Raw genomic sequence first — 21,048 nt, 5'->3', positions numbered from 1 at the left:
CCCATGAAGCAAAATTGCAGAATCATTTTCAAGTAGTTTACTTTAGAAATATTCCCAGCAAATATAGATAACGGAATGCATACATCGTTTGAGTTTGCTTTCCATTGTTATGATAAATACCCCAACAAGCAACTTTAAGGGAAAAAGTGTTATTCAACTTACAATTCCAAATGTCAGTCCATGATTTGGGGGAAATAAAGATGGCAGGAACTTGACACAATTCATTATATCCACAGTAGAGCACAGTGAGAATGAATGCAGGCATGCTTGCCATTACTCAGCTCAGGTTTCCATTTTTATATAATCCAGGACCTAAGCCCAGGGAAGTGTGACGCTGACTTTTAGGCTGACTCTTCCTACATCAATTAATGTAATCAAGATAATCCTTCACAGACATACCCACATGTCAACATGGTCTACACAATCCCTAATTGAAACTAACTTCCCACAGATGATTCTAGAGTATGTCACAGAGGTATGACCAAGGATAGAAAGAAAGGAAAGGAAGGATGTGTTCTCTATAACTAGTGTTCAGTCCCACTGGGAAACACTGGAACTGATACTTTTGGGATTCACTGCTTTGACTATCTCTTCTTTCAATTTAAAAAAAGTTCTTTGTGACTATTTCAAATAGAACAATTTATATTTCTGAATTGTGTTAGGCCACTTCATCAATAATAACATTTCAGTTTGAGTTTTTTCATGATAGATTCATGACTCTATTGTGATTTTAATGTAAATATATTGGCTAAACAGCAATGTAAATCTGGTTTGCTGTTGAGAGTACTCAACACAAATTAGCCAGGTCTCAACATGGTGCCCTATGTATAGAAGGCATAGCTATGGTCTCATTTATATCTGACAGGTGAATTGAACATGCCCCATAATATTCAGCTTCTCCCAGCAACGTTCCTGGTGTCATTTTGCATAATGTTTGCTTGAAAAGCAGAGAATTTTTATTCGTTTGCACCCTGTCCCATTATGATTGCATGCAGTGACTTTCTGCAAAGCCTCTCTGCTCTCTATCCTCCAAGTATATATGATGTGTCTTAGGCAGACAAGCCATCTTTTCTCATACACAGGCAGCAGATGTGATTAGAGGGAAATCTAATTTATCTGGAGTACTCTAGAAATGGAAGGAAATTACTTCACAGCAATATTTGCAAATGCATTCATCACAGACACCCAGACATTCTAACACTAGCAGATGATGGTTTTGTGATCTCAATATGGTCTGATTTGAACTGCTGTTCTAGTGGTCTATATAAATTCACTCCTTTTAATGCTTCTGTATTGTACTTAGATTACAAGAAAAAATGTGTTCGGTAAGTAGAGTTTGGGGTGATACTGACAGTGAATTTTGTTCCTAATAGTCTTTTTAATCTGTATTTCACAGACCTCAAGAATACTTGCTAGGTTTGTCTCAACATGACTGTGTTTAGAGAAGATATAAAGAATTCCTTGCTATCTATTTTATCTTCTGGCAATTCGTTTTAAATCTCATGTTACCTTCAACTTATCAATTTGTAAATGTATTAATAATTCAAGACATTTAATTCTGTGATATATTAAATATGAGGAATCTGTATACTGATCTCTCATACCTGTCTGAGGTACAGCTATGTCCTCAGGTAGTTAGGAAGACTGAAGGGATGAAACAATAGGAGAACAATGCTATTTAAATATTAGGAACTCATGTAGGTGTCATTTTGGAGTTAGAAGAGAAGAAAGTAACTTTTAAAGAGCAAAATAGAATAGGGGAACCATAGCTGAAAATACTTCTGTCGAAAGGAGGGTCTCTGTGTAACATACATTTCAGGTCAGCAATACGACATAGCACTGGTTCTTGGTTCTAGGTGTGCATATGCCTTTCTCTGAGACACTGGGAAAAACCCTCCAGGCTTCAGTTTCCTCCTCTACAAAAGGAAATTTGCAAATTACAAAGCCTTCCACATCTGCACAGATCTGAAACTACTTTATTATTTTAAATGCAAGTTGGTTCATATTCTGTTTATCTTAGTTTATTCCTGTTTACTCTCATCTCATTCCTCTATCAGTCACAATAATGTACAGTTTAGTATCGCTTATTATAGACTTGCTTTCCCTAGGCATAACTAATTAATTGGAGGTCATGTAAAATACGATATACTAAGAACAAAAATATTTCAGGTATAAAATAATTATACATAAACATTTTCAAAGTACAAAAGAGAAGGTATTACTACTTAGGACACTGGAAAGGAATGCCACTAATGGAGATCTGCTTATATGCATCACACCATAACCTAGCACTATGGGTTTCATTTATGCATTTCATCTTTGCCACATAAGTTTCCCAGAATGTTTTAGAAATTGAAAACAAATGAATGCCCATAAAAATAATATCTCTAGGCAGCTTCAATATATGATATAAAGAGTATCTATGCTTTGTGAATTTTAACCACAGTTGACTTCTTCTGAAAATGCTTATAGCCAAACCTAGAAGCTGATCTACGCAATGGTTTGGGGACCAAATGGATAGGTGCTCTCATCTCATATTTAATTAATACATGATAAATTCAGCTGCTCTCGATTTTATTTTGGATGAGGTGGATAAATCCAATTTTGCTGTCATGTTAACAGTTTGGAAAATGAGCTTTGGGAAAGTGAAAGTAAGAATACTAAATGAACACAGGAAAATTCCAGTGTTATTAGCTTTCCCTATTTCATCAGACTGCGTGTTATCTCTGCATTTGAAATATAGACATATAAATATATATTTAATATACATATAAGTTTAATATTGTTAAAGAACAGGAAATATGGACATCTCTAAGTTGAAAACAAAACCAAGAAGTAAATATTTTTCTTACTTATAAATAATTAATAGAAGTTCATATAAAACATAATACACTAAGAACACAATAGTTAAATTAATTCATCATTATTGTTTTGCAAAATAATTTGTATCTTTTCCTTCAGAACACTGGATATTGAAACCAAACAGACTAATGGAAAAAACAAACACTAAGAAATCTGTCCACTATTTATTTACTGAAAACATAATTTTTATACTGCAGTCAGGAAGACAAAGCTGTGTTTTAAATGTGCTGTCCAAAAGACAATATATACTGGCTCTGTTTAGCACGGTTCCTAAGGGCTGCAGATGAAGAGTTGGGACCTTATTCACACGCAATTATTAACACTACCAATAAATCCTCAGGATCCCGATCTTGCTGATATATGTCATGGCAGAAATAACTCAGTACACGAAGTGACAAGAAATGCTGTTCTTGTCAGTGAAGAGATACTGCCAACCACACTGAATCAGGGGCAGATGGAGACACTGAGATCCAGAGTTCATAATGTTGGGACTTCTTCTCTACCACTGCTCCAATGCTGTCTGAGACATTCATTCCCCACCTGGAATTTGACAAAGGACTAACGCAACTGAAAAAATAGATGCTGTGGTACAGCGCCTGGCTGGACATCCAGAAGCTGTTTTGTATTGTTATTTGTTTTTTTTTTTTCTGTTACTGTTTATATAAACTCTGATACATTTCTAAGATACTGTGCAAGCTACTTCGCCTTCATCCTGTGCAGTTTTATCATTAGAGAGACAAAGAATAGACTATTTTGTCTATTCTACCAGAGTACTAGGAAAATTATACAGCCTCATGCTTCCCCAGCTATGAAGGAAAATATCACCTTTGATGTTGCTATTCTTGGAATAGACTTATTTCAAGTCTACATATAGATCACTGCCCTCTTAGGAGAGGATTTTGGTTAAGACACTTCAGTATCTACTTTCCAGTGGGCCTCCAATGAAGTTTCTGAATAGAGGAAACATGTTGAGACTGGTGTTCCATCAGAAGCAAAAGCAGTGACTCTCTCAAGCTAACATGATGATGACTGTCTCTTACTTTGTCTCTAAGGGTAAGAAGGGGAGAATGCAATTAATGACATTAATTTTCTTTCTCTGATCCTTCTTTATATAAGCCAAGACAAAGTGAAAGACATTTAAACCCTCAAGAATAGAGTGTCATGCTAAAGGAAAGGGGAGAGAGGGAAGCTGTGGGAAGGCAGAACATGGAACAGTTCAGTTAGCTTTCCCCTGCAGAGAGCGGGAAACCACAACTCAAGGATTATCAACCACGTGCTGAGTGCTGAGCTGAACATATGATTTGCAATCAAAATCAGACCGATCAGACAACATGCTGATCGCAAATGTCCAAGGCAGGGTTTCAGTTATTTTATTGAAGCTAAATCTGGAAATGTCAGGGAAAAAGGCAGCCTTCTTGTCTAAGAACCCTGGGACTTCCCACTTGAGACTAAGAAAAAAAAATCAGTATGAAATTGACCTTTTTTCTCTTAGTCTGGCCTTGACTCTCCCAGTCTTTTCAAGGCCATGAGCAGCCACACAATTTGAAGATGGTATAAAGGGGGAAAAAAGCAGGGGGAGATTCAGATGGGCATTTTAAGAGTCCCTGGGAGTGTATATTGTAAGCTCTGAAGGCGGACTTAATGCCAAACTGGATAAAGGTTGAGACAAAGGACAAGAAAGAAACCTAATCAGGGACAGCCAGTATGGCCGAGAAGACTGCTGTGATGGCCTTCCTGGGGCGGCATGAGTAAGCAGACACCAAGCACCACTGAGTTTGTCCTCCCATCACCTTTACAGATCCTTAGGGAGGATGCCATTTTCTATTCTTCATTACTACCCTTTTTTTTTATTTCAATTTTTGGCCAGTCAGGTATGACAGCCCACGGTGCTTTGGTACTAACTTAAGTGGGTTTGATTTATTGTCTGAAGCCAGGTTTTCGAGTTCCGGAGGCACTTGCTCTCTCTCAGCCATTTACTGTTTGGAAGAGTAAGCTCACTCTTTTGTGGATTTTTTTCCCTAGTTCCAGATGAATGACTTTGACCTCTTCTGTGCATTGCAAGAGAATTGGAAAATACAACCCAAATGAAATGGAAAAAGCACACAGTATTTGGAATAAAAGGTGATGTGTGGGAATATAAAGCTTGGCATACTGCAGAGGGAGGTCTGAACAAGGATAAGGTGATGCAAATGGCTTGGGGAGCAAAGGAAGCACAAACATCTGGTTGAGGATTGGGGATTATCAGGTACAACTGCTTCAAGCCAGGCAGGAGCCCCTATATGTGAAACACAGCTGCTTCAAACCAGGCAAAAGCCTCTATACGTGAGGCACAATACATTTGTTTCCAAACTATTAGATTTGTGACAAGTAATCGTGCTATTTTCAAACTATTGGGGATTCATTATGATAATCACTATTGATCCTTGGTTGATCAATGGTCTTGACTTCATGAGGACTCATATGGGTATGTTTGACAGACCCTTAATTATGGGAAACAGAGTTGTTCAAATATTATAGGAATTCTGTGCTCTCTAAAACAAACATAAAGGAATTATGATATATGACCCTTTTCTATTTCATCATTATTTGATCTCTTCCTTTTGTCCAGGTATATATATTTATTAAACTTGACAAAAGTTTCTGTAATTAAGCATATATAAATACATCAAGTTATATCCTAAATATCAGAGGTTTAAGTGGAGTGAAGATAATCCTTAGACACTATACCTAACCACTGATCTGTGCATAGATTTAACTAATTGTGTGTCTTAAACATTGTATTAATAAGCTAACCTGTGCCCAGCTTTCACAATGTGCAGGGTGCTGCTTGTGCTTGTATTGCTAAGTACTTTGCTCTTTATGATGTCATTTATTACAACTCCACACATTAGGTGTTTAAAGACAAAATAGGTTTTAACTTATCTGACTTTTCATCCAAGGATGAAAAGGTAGTATGGTCTGGATCTGGGTTTCCATCAAAGCAAATCTTATACCAGAACACACATTCTTAACATTGAGGAAAACAGGTCTGTGTTCAAATCACTACCTCATTATGTAGTAGTGGTATTGACTTGGTCAAATGACGTGGTCTTTTTATCTCCTATTTTTTTTGTCTGTAAATAAAAATGATAATAGTGCTCAAATCAAATCAAATTAAAATGGCTAAGCAGTAACTTGGACTCAAAAAGTGCATAATAAATAAAAATTATTAACTTTGACTATTATATTTAAAGACTATATCCATAGTATACATAATTAAAATGTCTTTTTCCACAAGCAGAGACATTTCTTCAATATTCAATTAATCACAGCTTATAACTCCCTGTGCATATGCCCCAGCAGTGCCTGTTCCCAGGAGAACAGTATGGCACTGAACATGTCAACTTTTCAAATGTAAGGTATTGCAAGGTCAGTGTGTCCCAGGAGAAGGCAAGCTGCCAAGACACCTTACAGGCCAGCATTTCCAGGGTGAATTCATCACAGTTGGAGTTCAGACCTCAGCAATGCAGGTCCCAACACTTGGTCTGGTTAGTGCCCAGAGCTGATTATTCAAGGGAGATGGCTTGTAAAAACTCACAGAAGACTCAAGCATATAAATTAGAAAGTCACACTATTAATTTATAATGAAAAATATTACTGTTAACTAGATTAGACATTCACATCAGTCTGACCAGTGGATTCTTGCCCTATGTGCAGGCTACAGAGGAAGCCATGTTAACAGAAGGCTGCTTGGTGAGCAGAAGGCTTGTTTCAGATGCTTAGTTTCATCAGATTCCAATGGCGGTGTGCATCTATCTCTATCTGCCTTTCAGGCACAGCAGAAATTTTGAGCAGCCCAACAGTCCCTTCCCTGATCATAAGCAGAATAGATTCTCTAACTTTCCTTTTATTGCATGTTATGGTTGGCAATCTCCATTTCAAATTGCCATTCATTCTTTAGATATTTGAATTATCTTGGGGTGGTTTGCCTTGATCCAGAAGCCCTTTTATCTTTTCCTGGTAATGTGGCAGCATATTTGTTCATTGTAAATTTTAACTTTCAGAAGGCATAACATTTTTGCATTTTTAAATTCTGTTTAATGTTACATCAGTATCATCTGCCCAAACTATCTGTGATTTTCTCATCCATCCATGTAAATTAAATTACTATGGAATGAACCTTCTGCTCTCTACTAAAATCCGTTAAGTCTATACTTTAACTATCATAACTGTTGTGGTTTTCAATATGTAGTCCCATAGGTTGTTACTAGGCTCTATCAAATTATTTAAATTGAAGTATACCATAAGTGATACATATATAAAGACTTCATTCTCTAATGATAATGATGAAATTTATAGAATTATTAAAATTATGATACTTCATTGGTCTTCACAATACCAACAAGGCCCAATCACAGTTCTTGAACCTCTTCCTACTCTTTATCACATCAAGAAAATTTAAAATGTGTTGGATATGGTCAAGCAAAACATGAATGATCTGTACCTTCACTGCCTATTTGAATTAACTTCCATCCCATCAAATTCCTCTCACACGAACTTCTCTGTGTTTTTGGAATATGGTGAATGTGTGGCATAGCCTATCCTTTGACCATAAAGTTCCTTCCATTGAGGTGAAATTGCTCTTTCATGGAATCTGTGTCAGGTCCATTATTTTGTTTATTTACTTCTATTAAAAGATGACCTGGAGTTATGGAGGGTTGTTAGCCATCAAGTGGGTTGCTGGGAACCAAATCCAATGCTCTTAACTGCTGAGCCAACTCTCAAGTCCCTCTTGCCACCATCTCTTACAACACCACTTGCTACTGCTATTTTTGTCTTACTCTGGGGGAAACTATAACCTTTTCTCTCAATAGACTGGAAGTCTTACGATGTGTCATTAAGTATCACAGTGTGCATGGGTGAGACTATAAGATTATACTATTGTTTGTCTCTGTGTATATTTATTTGTGTGTCTCTCACTCTGAATATATGTGTGTGTGTGTGTCTGTGTGTGTCTGTGTGTACATGCGTGTGTGTTGGGGGAATCTAGTTCAGCTTGATTTTTCTGGGAGAATTTTAAAATTAAAAGTTCTATTGAAAACAATGTCTTTGTTGGAGACAATATATATTTCTTCTCTAAAATTCCACAGAACACTATAAATTATTGAGGATCAAAACTGGGAGGAAAGAGAAAGGGTACAACAGGGGAGATGAGCTAGTATAGAGTTACCCAAATAAAGGGGATGTGAAAAGCCATATGGAAGTCTATTATCTTCTAACCAAACTTAAAAATACAGTTTGAATTTTAAAAAGGAGTTTGAGGGGAAATGCCATGAATGTGGGGGAAAAACTACTATTAGAAGTCTTGGGTTATTAAACAAAAAGGCCAGTGCCAGGGTGGGGTACTTTCTTATAAGTTGTTAGCCAAGAAAGTCTCACAGGTCCCTAAAGAAGTAGACTCTTGCCATTCCTTTTTGTTTGCCCACCAAAACTAGATGATAAGGCCCTATTGCTGAAGACCCCAAACACCTTGGTTATATGGTGTAAAAAAATCAAGCTGGAGCTGAGCTGTAAGTTCTTTACTTCCAGCTAGTCTTCATAGTCCTGGAATGTGCTATAAAGGCTTCTGGGGGGCTAGAAAAAGCATAAATGGTCTTATCTGACTATGATCCTTATGGACCAGGAGACCAACCTTCTAGGCAAAAAATGCCCACTTATGCAATAGTGGCCCTACTGCTATGGAGGTGAACTGTTGCTCTTTGATTGGATTTGAGAGTCACTGTATGGGAAGGAATCCATGTCAGGTATTATAAACCTGGTCAGAAACCCATGACAGGGATGGCCATTGGCCTTAAGGAGGAACCAAATATTAATGTTTAGTTAAAAGGGGAGTTTTATTCTTCAATGCTGTCTTTACAGAGTGGCATGACATTTTGCTACATAGCAACTAATAAAAGATAAGTTCCTCCTTCATATCCACTTATGTCCCAAACAGTGAAGTATCATGGGTTCATGTTACTGATTAAAAAAATAAATAATGTTAAATGCAAGATGGTCAAGAACCTTAAAATTATCACAAACTCAGAGGAAAAAACTGTGAATTCTATTTTGATGACTCATATTTAAATTCAACTACTAGAATCTAAAAGGAAGAAAAGAATTTCAAGGACTTCAAGTTAACATCAATAAATTTCCTATTTGTGTGTATTTGGGGTGGGGTTCTAATGAATTAAAACTGAATCTCTTTCTTTTGGGACTGTAGCTCCTATCTGAAAGTAATTGTTACAGTGTGCATGGATGGTTTTCTTGCTTGATGTTATCTACCATTTGCCATAGAGTTGCCAGCCATTTTCTGCTTGTCTGGAGGAGGAAAAGGGGCCTGTAGAAGGAATCAATTCTGTGCTGATACATTTTCCAGGACTTCACTGATGACTTGGTCTTCCCTGTCTGAGTGATACCTAGAGTGAATTAAGTTAAACTTTCTCCCTCATTTATGGACCACAGCATCAATCTCTTATACATGAGTATATATTCTGATGCAACAGCAGGAGCCAGAAAAAATGGAAAAGAAACAAGGAAGTAAAAGGAAATAAAGAGGGGGATTGTAGGAAACAGATGTTACAGGGGGAGGGGTGTGGAATGGAAAAACTGGAATTATTCAGTTGGGAAGGGAGGAGGAAAGGATATACAAGGAACCATGGGGGTTAAAGTGGAGGAAGGGACTCAAGAGAGTGGGGACAATAGAAGACAGGTATTATCAGGGGGAAAATGTGGGCACTTGAACTGGGGAAAGAAGAAAGTGGTTAGAGAGGGAGAGAGAGAAGAGAAATAAATAAGGTGTGGTGCCTAAAAGCCAGAGGAAAATGTATTAACTCAATAATCCTCTGAAAAATGCACATACACTATCTGACCATGATTGAATGTTTACACCTGAAGACTATATAACAAGGAACACAGTGCCAGACAGGAGAAACCGCCCTTCTAGTTGTTGGTCAGGGTAGTACAAGAGACTCTCCAAATAACATGGGCGATTGTCACAACCCTTGATTACATCCCAGAATTTGAAGGTAAGACCATATTGCTGAACACGGGGCATACTTTGGACATAGGACTTGCTGCAAGGGAACTGGAACCGAACTGGAAACCTTCCCCCTGAAGACTAGTTCTTATAGTTTTGGAGGATATTCTGTAAGCTGCTAAGGGAGAAAATCAATGGTCCTGCCCAGTTCTAAAGCCTAATCATCAAAATGGCTGGCACAGCAAACTATCTCTATTGGTGCAGTAGTGGCACTTTTATCTAGGGGGAAATCAACAGCTGTCTACTTGGATTTAGAGCACTCTCAATGGGAGGGAACTCATGGGTGGCACTATAAATATACCCAAATATGCATGACTAGACAAGTCATAGATCCTAGTGAAAACCCTATCTCTGTCATATCTGTAGACAAGTGAAATGTCTTACTGTATGCTAAATATGAATCCTTACATTTTCAGACAAGTATACTGTACACCATTCATCAAAGAAGCTTCTTTTTGCAACATATGGAGGCTATTGCACAGTTCTACAGCTAGTCACACAGACAGAATATATATCTAAGGGATACCTAGCCCTAACTGGCACACCAACAGTAGAACCTCTACACCTAGGAGTCATGAAGCATAGCGGAACAGGAAGTAGACAGAATACTAATATGCCCCTCAACTCCCACCAGCAAAGCTTCCTCATACAATGGAGTGTGATGCACACAGAAGGTCACAACTGACAAAGTTTTAAAGGATAAGAGACTGCAGAGTGTGCCTCCCTGGATAGGACTCCTTTATTAAACCTCACCCAACTATGGTTCAGGAACCAATGCAGAAGAGGGCACTGAAAGACTGTAGGAGCTAAGGTTGATGCATGAACATAAGGAAACAGAGTCCTTTAGGCCATTGGGAACTTGCACATATGAACTTGCAACAATGGTGACAGCTTGCACAAGACCCATGAGGTCTCAATCAGACAAAAACACAGCATTGACCTGGGGAAATGGACAGCAGGCTTCAACCTTAGCTGAGGAGCTATTGGCAACTAATTGCTGCTGGATGAGGGAGCAATCTTCTTTAAGAGAGTGACTCTATATAGACTAACTGGACTCCAGTGGGTGAACATGAAATGAAGGATACCTGGGTACAAATGAGAGACTGGAAAGGACTTAACCTATGACAGAATGCATGAAATCCCATGGGAGTAGACATTTGGAGGGGTAAGGCTGGGGAAGGGGGCCTAAATTTGATTAAGATCTATTATATGAAATTCATAAAAACTCAATAAAACATTAAGAAAAAGAAAAATATGAAATAAAAAAATGAAGAATGTGTATAGAAAAGTGAAGGAAGGAATGTACACTCCAGAGAGGCAAAGTGAGGAGAATTTGGCAATCAGAAAGTGACTTAGGGTCTTTCGCCCATGGTTTACATAGAGACCTGTGGTAGAAGCCTGGTGGCTACAAGTTAGTTAAAAATAGGAAAAGGGGGGGAGATAATAGGCAAATACTTCTTCCTTCAAAAGATTGGTCTTTGACTTGAGGACAAAAGAGGACCAGTGCATAGCCTGCCACCGAGTATATGTACATGCAAGTGGAATTGAATTCACTGAGTATAGATGCCATCACCCAGGCTTATTCAGTGATGTGTTAGGCATGCAATATCCAGAGGGTTTTTTGTTCTTTACAGGACGTAGTTCTAAATATCTGTGTAACAGTGTAATCAGATGGGATAGCTTGTGTAGTTTTGTCAGACTGAAGTTCATGGCTTTGTGAGGGGAAGCATGCTTATTCTTTAGCTCCTCCTTGAGGATGCTCTTTGAGTCTGAAAGACTAATAGGAATTTTCTTTCCATAACATGGTCTGAGAGTATGGTTTGAAAACTGGGAGTTCTATGGCCTTTGTAACGCATGACTTGGAAGATAAATATCAATAATTTGGCAAAATTGTACTTTTTAGCATTCAACTTCTCTGCAGAAATATATACTTGAACAACGATAAAAATACACAAAGCATGACGGAGAGTATTCAAGAGTAGCTGGGTGTGAATAGGAAATATGAACTCATGCAAAACTGAAAAGTCTTTACAGATCACCTGCTTGCAAATGTTCCAGATCTTTATTTTGTAGTATTTATGACCTTTTTACCAAAACAAGATTTGACTGTATAATTCCCCAAACAATGTGTGTATACACATATGCAAAACCTAGCTGTAGCCTAAAGATTTTATGTAAAAGAACAGAAAAGACAAATAAACTTGGAACAGGTCAAAGAATATATAGAATATACCCCCAAAGGAGAGGAGAATAAACAGGTAGACAAATAGTCAAATGGTCAAACAAATTCATAAGTAACATGACATGAATCAACCTTATTATAACAAGATAAGAAGCTAGGATCTAAGATTTGAGATTCAGCTCAACACATGGGACTCTCAATATGGCAGGAGAATGTTTAATTTAGAGACATTTTGTGCTTCCTCACCTCCTTTGAACTCAGCCATTCTAAGGCCGCTTGACTCTTTCTGGTGGATGTTCCAAACAGTATCTGAATCTTTCATGCTGCCTTAGAGCCAAATCTTATCAACCTCACTTAAATCATTTAGAGTACTCTTCCTTACTACACTGATTCACTGCATGGTATCCTGCTGAAATTTGTTCATTGTAAACAAATTGGAAATACAGAACCATATCATAAAGGAAATGAAAGGCTTGTGCAAAATTAATCACCTAACACATCAGTACATGAATTTCTGTTATGCAAATTCATATTTACTTATCTAAAATTGCACTGAAATACAATTCCTTTTAAGTTTTTCTTATTTAAGTCACTTCACAAACAGCGTTTTGATGACTTCATCAAACCTTGAAGCTCTATCATTTTCTTAGAGATTTAAATTTTTTGTGTGTTTTATTTATGAAACACCAGATATAACTATCCTGTAATAAACAGCTTGTGGGGGGAGGTGAGTGAGTGTGTGTGTGTGTGTGTGTGTGTGTGTGTGTGTGTTGGTGTTTTTGTGAGTAGTTGGTAAGGGGTTAAAATCGAAGGGAAATGTGTTTTGTTTTGTTTTGCTTTGTTTTGTTCTTGTAGTGAGGATTGGACCCATGCCCTCAGTCATTCTAAACAAGTACTCCACCATTAAGCTACATCCTCAGGCCTTTTAATATGTCTTACTTTGAGAAAGGTTCTCATTAAGTTGTTCATGGTTTCTTTGTACTTTGTATCAAAGGCATGCATGAAAGAACTGGTTCTTCCATCTTATCCTCCAGAATATATGGGATTACAGACAGACTTGGCAAGAATATTTGCTATTATCTAAAACTGTCACCTCATATTAGATGGGACTTAATCCAGACTACGAGGAAATGGAGCTGAAAAGAAGCAAAACATGAATGAGAAACAAGAAAAACAACAAAACAGAGAAAAACATGAAGGCACGAGGGAAGGTGTTAAACAGACCGGAAGAAAAGAAAGCTATAACAGGATGAAGCAAAACAATCTGCAGATGATCTCTGTGATATGGCAAGATGGCTAGCTAGGAAAGAATTATGTTTTTGCAATATGGCGTAGAGTTAACCACCAACCTCTTACTATCTCCCAAGCCCAAGTCAACATTCTGTAGAAGCATGCAAATTTATATGTAATACGGTCCCTCCTCTCGTATGAGTAATTGTACTGATTCAGAAGCCAGATTTGTTTCCAGGAATCTGTATTATGTTTGCAAAACTCTGGAATTAGATTTCCTGCTGCCCTTTCACCCTCTCAGCTGCCTGTGTTCCCCCAAATAACTGTGATGGAAGCCCCAAGTCCTTGGCCTCAGATCAGCTAAGGTCCCCTGGGGCTGCACACAGCTGTAGTCTGAAATTCCTACTTACTAGCTCCTTCAACAAGACTGATGCTGAAAGAGCTCTGCTTCTGCTTTCAGCATTCATTACATTCCTTATAAATGAAACATGAATGTAATTCATATTTCTTCTAGGGAGAAAGTTTTAGAAGCTTCATTTATTCATTCATTCAACAAATATTTATCGAGTCCCTTCTGCACTAAAATATCATCCAGGAACTCTGAGGGATACACAGACTCACAAGCACAGTTTCTACCCTTAGGAATCTAGTCAAACACCAATTCCTGTCCATTTTACCTTCTCCATGTTACTGCCTCCATCTACCTCTCTCCATCTTAACAAGAACTACAATCCAAGCAATCGCTACACTTTTGCTGGAGTATTGTATTTTTTTGAGTATTGTATTTTAAGAAATTATTTATATTATTCTTGAACTTAAAATCACTCACCATCAGGCCAGATTTCTAGCTTACCATGATCTATCAGTTAAACCTCAGATAATATCTGTTACCCCCTCAAACTTTAGCCACCTGGAGCTTTTTAGTCCTTGGAATGTGTAATAGCCAGTTTTATTATTATAATTTAGCATATATTGTTTCTTTTACATCTAAGATTCTCCCCACCTCAAATTGCTTACCCCTTCCAGTTATTTAGCACCTACATTGCTACTTATTATCTAGGTCTACAAATACATGCAGCTTTGGTCAAGATATTGTCCTGTCCAGGGTCTTGGAAAGATGACTCAGTGAGCAAGAAAGATTGCTGCCCAAGCATGAAATTAGAGATCATATTCTAGCATTTTTGTAAAATGCTGGGTGTTGACTCATGTGCCTGATAAGTTCAGTGCTATGGGGGACTTGCTGACTACTAGCTTAGCCCCAGGTTTAGTGAGAGATCCCATCTCAAAGGAATATGGTGGAGAGTGATAGACTAGAAGACCTTATGTCTTCATTTGGTCTCTACATATGCACACAGGTAAGCATACCCCCACATACCTGCATGACAGATCACACCCACATACATACCCACAAAGCTCCACACATAGCCCCATGGGTGGACCATATTTGGTAATGTCCTTTGTGAGCCTCATCCCTCACCATCTTCCAGTAATTCATCATATCTTCTGATTCAGTTACATGTGCTTCTACTATGTTAAAAATTATATGAGGCAGGTATTATGTATACCTACTCCACTGTGTGTCTCTTATATAACACAATACAACTTGATACTGTAGTTTTAAAGTGGGAATATTTTAATTTAATTGTTATTTTAATAAACCTGAATAATCATTGAGGGGCCTCTATATGTCTCACCAATGCTCCATATACCATAGTATTCATAGTTTATATACTGGGTAAGATTATGTGTGATAAAGAGGCAGGATCATAGGGCAAACCAATCCTATGAGACTGGGATTTAAAGAAGCACAGTGAAAGAGGGTGTGAGCGGCATCACGAACAAAAGCCAGAGTTTAATGTGTAAAAAAATGCAATGCGCATTCCAAGCAGGGGCAGGGAAATGAGGTTCAGTGGTTAATAAAGCCTGATTATAAACAATACAGTTTTGACATGTATCCTCACTAGGGAAAAGATACAGTAAGGGAAAGCAGGAGAGAAAACTGGGAACGAAAAGTGACACTGTGGACTGACAGTGTCTGAGCTCGAGTCTGAATAATCCCTTTAACTTCAGCAAGTATTGAGTGGGACAGTGTCACAGAAACACATCATTTTTGAAATTTCACATTGGCAATTTGTGGTTTAGACTGGAGACAGAGAGAGAAGAAGGCACAGCTCATGATAATGAAAATTAGAACTGCAATTACAGGAGTAGAAAGATCATACGTCTTCAGTATGATATAGTATTCAACTTGACTTTGGAGAAAAATTAAATGTCTAATTAAGTAGTTGGTGTGTCAAAAATAGCAAGAATTCAGGTATTATTTTCTCAAAAATAGAAACTAATAAACAGTTGACAAGGTATGAGATATTACAAGAGACGGAGCTATGATGGGATGGGTGAGAATTATCTGGGAATACAGAGCCAAGTACTGATAGATTTCCAGAGTCATACAGCATTATTTAGATTTGAATATCTTCATAAGTAGATATTTGGCACCATGGTATACATGATCATGACAATTCAAAATTATGTGTGCCAGCTATGGTGGTACACATCATAATCCCAGCACTCGGAAAACTAGGGCAACTGCGTCAATGTGTATCTGAGGCCAGACTGAACCACACAGAGAAATTCTCTTACAAAACCTTAAGAGTGAATGAAGAGACAGAAGTCTCATAGCTTTGTACTTGGGAATTTTCTTTGTAGGGTCGGTCATGCATTTCTAAGTGTTAGAGAATTCCTTGAGGAAGAAAATATAGTGCCAAATGGAATACTGGAATATACTTAGAATATATACTGTTCTATAGTGACTAATTTTGGATTGGCAGAGTGGTTTGGCAAAGTAGTAAGAAACAGAAAACCATAGCAATTCAGCTCTGAGGTACAAACTTAGAACTCAAATACTCAGGGTGTTTGGTGAGATGACCTCTTTGACAGAAGAGACAGGGTAAGAAGCTGTACAGGCAGACCAAGTCTTAAAATCAATCTTAATAAAGCCAGGTAGGTGACACATTCCTTTAGTCCCAGCACTCAAGAGGCAGAGGCATGTAGATTTCTGTGAGATTGAAGACAGCCTGGTCTCCATAGTGAGGTCATCTGTGGCTACAGGGAGACCCTGCCTCAAAAAGACAAAAAATATTAATGATGACAAGATCTCTGATATTTACATTCATGAATGAAGATGTCGCTAGCTACTTTGTACATATTAAATAAAATGTACAAGTTCAGCAACGTGATCACAGACTAAAGAGATGAAGAGAGATAAAATACTGGCATACATGTGGATCTAAATGAATTCCATATAAGCTAATGTTTACTGAGCTCTCCCTGACACAGCCATTCTTTACACACGTTACAGTAGCAGTCTTTATAACATTAAACTACTATACAGTACCCTTTCGTCAGCGGGGAACTCAAAACCCAAAGAGACATACTACCATCCACAACTTTCCACACATAGCATTCTAGCAAGGATGGGGTGCACTGATGATCATGAGATTGCATTGTCTAGAACTAAAGGACTGCACTGAATGAAATTATTGCAATAAAAATGCAAGAGAAGTAAGGAAGGGGGCACAAGTAGAGGTAAAGAACATGTGAACTGAGAGGTATAAGTGATGACCAGAAGGTATTAGGCCAGAAAGATTGGAACAGTACACTTGAGAGAGAATTATATATGGTCATCAAGTTCCACATTCTCAGAACTTCTTCACTGCTTACCAGATAGCTTGAAACCTGGCTCATTCTGAGAAGCAGTAGAAGTCTAGTAAATGACCTGCAGAAGCTCCCAAGTTGGGAATCAAGAGGCTCATAGCTGTCATGTGTCAGCTAATCATAAATGGCTTTTGAGGAAGACTTCAAACAAAGATGCCTCCTTCCTTTTTCCTAATGGATGAGGAAATGAGCATATTAAAAATAAAAAGATATCTGTGAGTCACAAGTGAGAGGGTGCCACATCAGCAGTGCAGGGAGTGGACAGAGAATAGGTGAAAGTTAATATTTTCCCCAGCCTCCATGCTTCCTTTAACCCATGGGTGAAACTATGCAGCTTTCTGTCATAGAGAAATCCATCTCCCCAACCCAGAGTGACCTCATACCATGAACAGTGAATTTAGCCCATGGTCAGTAAATCTCCCTGGCTAAAAGGATGAGCAACAAATGAATTTTCTTGCTTGCCAGCAGCACACAGCAAAAATCTTTAATATGTGTGGGGCCACTTCTGAGTAACCCTCACTATCTTTGACATGCCACTATCGGATACTGGTGATCCAAGCTGCCACTGTGCTGTACAAGGGCTGGCCCAGACTAGTTTTTAATTAAATCCTCCTAAAGAACGGTCAAATCGACTTGTCTTGGCTGAAAGAGTAGTTGAGATCCAGTGTCCTGAGAGCACGTACTCCCCCGTGGCCTTCTTTCCCCAGAGGCTGTCTTTTGCATCGCTGATCAATCTCTCCCTCTCCCTGGCCTCTGAGCAGAAGCATGACGAAGACAGAGAATGAAAACGCAGTGTGGTTTCCATGGCAACAATTTAGAAAGAAAGGAGTGAAAGAGGAAAAAGGGGGGATCTCTGCTACGATTTGAGTTCTAAACAGCAGTGAATGAGCTAGCTGTTTTAAGTTATCAGTGCTAGGGTTTATTTATGCAAGAAAAGAAAAAGGAGCATCAGAGTTTCTTCAGTTTCCGTTTCTGCCAGTAGGGGGTGAAAACATGAAGAGCAGGAGGCCTAACTGAATGGAAACAGTACCTTGTTGTTCCAGTACTGCTCCAATATGAAAGAATGCCAGCCATGAGTGTTTATCCTGGTATCCTGATGCATCCTCGGGTTTTGGAGAAGACAGCTACATTAGTAACTTTTCTGTTACTGTGGCAAGATGCCTGAGATAATTAGTTTAATGGAGGTAAAGGTTTCTTTTAGCTCTTGAGTTTCAGAGGTCTCAGATCCTGGTCATTTGACCTTGTTACATTGTATGTGTAGTGACTTAGTGCATCCTGGTGGGAAACTCCTGGTAGAACAAAGCTGTTAATGCCCCGACTGGGGCTGAAGACACAAATGGGGAAAGGTGTTCTAATATTCCCTTCAAGGGAATGCCCACTATGAACTAATTTACTTCTAGTAGGCCTTTATTTAAGGAAGAAGAGTCTAGTCATTATAGTAATGCAAGAAAAGAATTGATTATCTTCTCAAGGACTGGATATGTGGATGATACTAATACCTAAGGCCATTTATTGAGAGCATACAATGTTCCAGGCAATACACTAAGCATATTTCATGCATTACCACATTTATGATATGCTCAATAATCCTAAAAGATTTTGTTATGATACCCAGTTTATAGTGAGGGAACTGAAACTCAAGTGAGTTTAATATTAACTGTGGGTGAGTATGAAATCTGCATTTGAACCAGAATCCAAAGCATATGATTTTTCCATTGCAGCAGAATATGGGCAGTTCATATGTGCAGCAGAGTGCAAAGCATGAGACCAAGAGAAACTGGGATGCCTTGACCTTGAGTAGACATGGAGGGGAACCTGGAGGAGTGAGCACAGTCATAATGCCATCAGGAGTAAGGGCAACGTTTAGAGATGGGATCCCAGCACATCTTGTCCAGGGGACAGTGGTCTCTGTGTCTCTCATTGATTGCATTTCAACTGAAAGCCATGTGTGTACCTTTTGACAAGCTTTCTATAGTCTGGAAATTTTCAGAAGCTGTGTGGGATGGGAATACCCCAGTTAGTGCACTTTCTGGACATGGTAATGTATCCCACAGGAGGCAGAAGAGGTCAGCCTGAACAGACAACCACTGGCAGCTGGGGTTGGATGCATTCTTTCTAGCAGCTTTCAGCAAAATGCCCTTTTTACTGTTTTTAACCTTTATCTTGAGAAGTGGAAGCTTTTTGGTTTAAAGTGTAATAGAACTTCCATCTCTATGTTTTCAGTCCTTAAATCTTAATATGTGTCTAAAGTTCATGCAAACGCTTGAATAGAATCATGTGACAGAAAAAAAGTCTCCATCTTCCTTTGTATATTTTCTTGTTTCTCTAACATTTATGTATATATTGATCCCCTGGGGTCTAATCCATGACTTTGTCTATATACCTCATGTACAGGACAGGTGCTTTATAGTAAGGCTATCCATTGATAAATATAAAAACGATTATTTCATGTCAAAACAGAAGATGTGCGTTTGAATGTTATTTAATTGTGATCCGGAGATAAGGTAGATTCATGACAGCCTGATGGTGCTGATTTTATAACATTTCTACCCCTTAAGACAAAGCAGAAATTTGTTAGTATGATGTTTAGAATTTGTATTATAGGGACTGGAGAGATGACTCAGCAGTTAAGAGTACTGATGCTTCTTGCAAAAGACTCAAGTTCAAATCCCATCACCTACATGGTGGCTAAAAGCAGGGGATCTGATGCCTTCTTTTGTCCTCTGTAGACACTGCATGACATGGGTACACTTACACACATGCAGGCATAACACTCATACACATAAAAATAAATAAAAAAATTAGAATTCAGGGTACAGAATTTCAGTTCTGGATGCAGGCCTTCTGGATGCAGAGATATTTGGAAAGTTATTAATGTATTTCAGTTCTTATTTCCTCAGCTGAGGAATGGAAATATTATATTAGTACATGGCCAATAGTTACATTAATTATGATAAATGTAACTGTATGTAAAGTGTTTAAAACAGGACCTGGGTCATGTGTGACTAGAGATTGATACCGCCAATGAGACCACGGGTGGCAAGATTGTCCATGCACTTAATACAGCATGGGAGGAAAAGTGCTTTCATCTGTTCCAGAGCCACAGATACTATTTGAAAATGGAGGCATGAAGTACTGCTAGAACAGAGTTTCACACTGAGTATTCTCAGAGACAATGTACAGTGGGCATTTGCAATGTGTTTTGGAAATGATGCATCCAACAAAGCCCCAGGTTTCAGAAACACATATTTATTCTCTCTTCCTTATCCGGTCTTGACGGCACATGAAAGATAGGGAGATAGATGGACATATGGACACACAGGTAGATAGATAAATAGTTAAGCAGGCAGACAGACAAACAAATGGATAGACCTCTAGAGAGTAGCAAAGAAGACTTTAACATGTTTACATGCCTAAAGCAAGATTTTCCAATGGAAATTCAAGCTGATAATGGCCACCATTGTTAGAATAATGCCTCACTTACTAGTACAGGATCATTGATATCTTGGTTTAGATTCACTTCATCATGTGATCCTTCCCATATGTTGCCAGAACATTCTACAGAATTCATGTTTGACAAATAATTTCTTAATTGCTATGGTCTCTATGAAACTATAACCTGGGTTAGATTTGTTTAAATATCATAATATCTGTGAGGAAGAGAATCCTCCTTTGTATAGAGACTATTATTTTATTCTAGATAGTATCATTTTAGATGGTTAGATTCTCAAAACCCAGTGTGCAATGACTTCAGGTGATTCATGTACTTAAAATTGTGTCCAATTTAGAATACATATACATATGTGTGTATGTCTCATTCATTTATATGTATTTTTAATGTTTTCAAAAGTGTTTTATTGGGGCTGGGCGTGGTGGCGCATGCCTTTAATCCCAGTACTCAGGAGGCAGAGGCAGGTAGATCTCTGTGAGTTCAAGGCCAGCCTGGGCTACATAGGGAGTTCCAGGACCGCAGAGGCTAACACGGGGCCCTGTCTTCAAAAAG

This window comes from Nannospalax galili, unplaced genomic scaffold (assembly GCF_000622305.1).
Source record: "Nannospalax galili isolate Female #2095 unplaced genomic scaffold, S.galili_v1.0 scaffold18, whole genome shotgun sequence".
Classification (NCBI taxonomy): Eukaryota; Metazoa; Chordata; class Mammalia; order Rodentia; family Spalacidae; genus Nannospalax; species Nannospalax galili.
Note: the sequence above shows the minus strand (reverse complement) of the source record.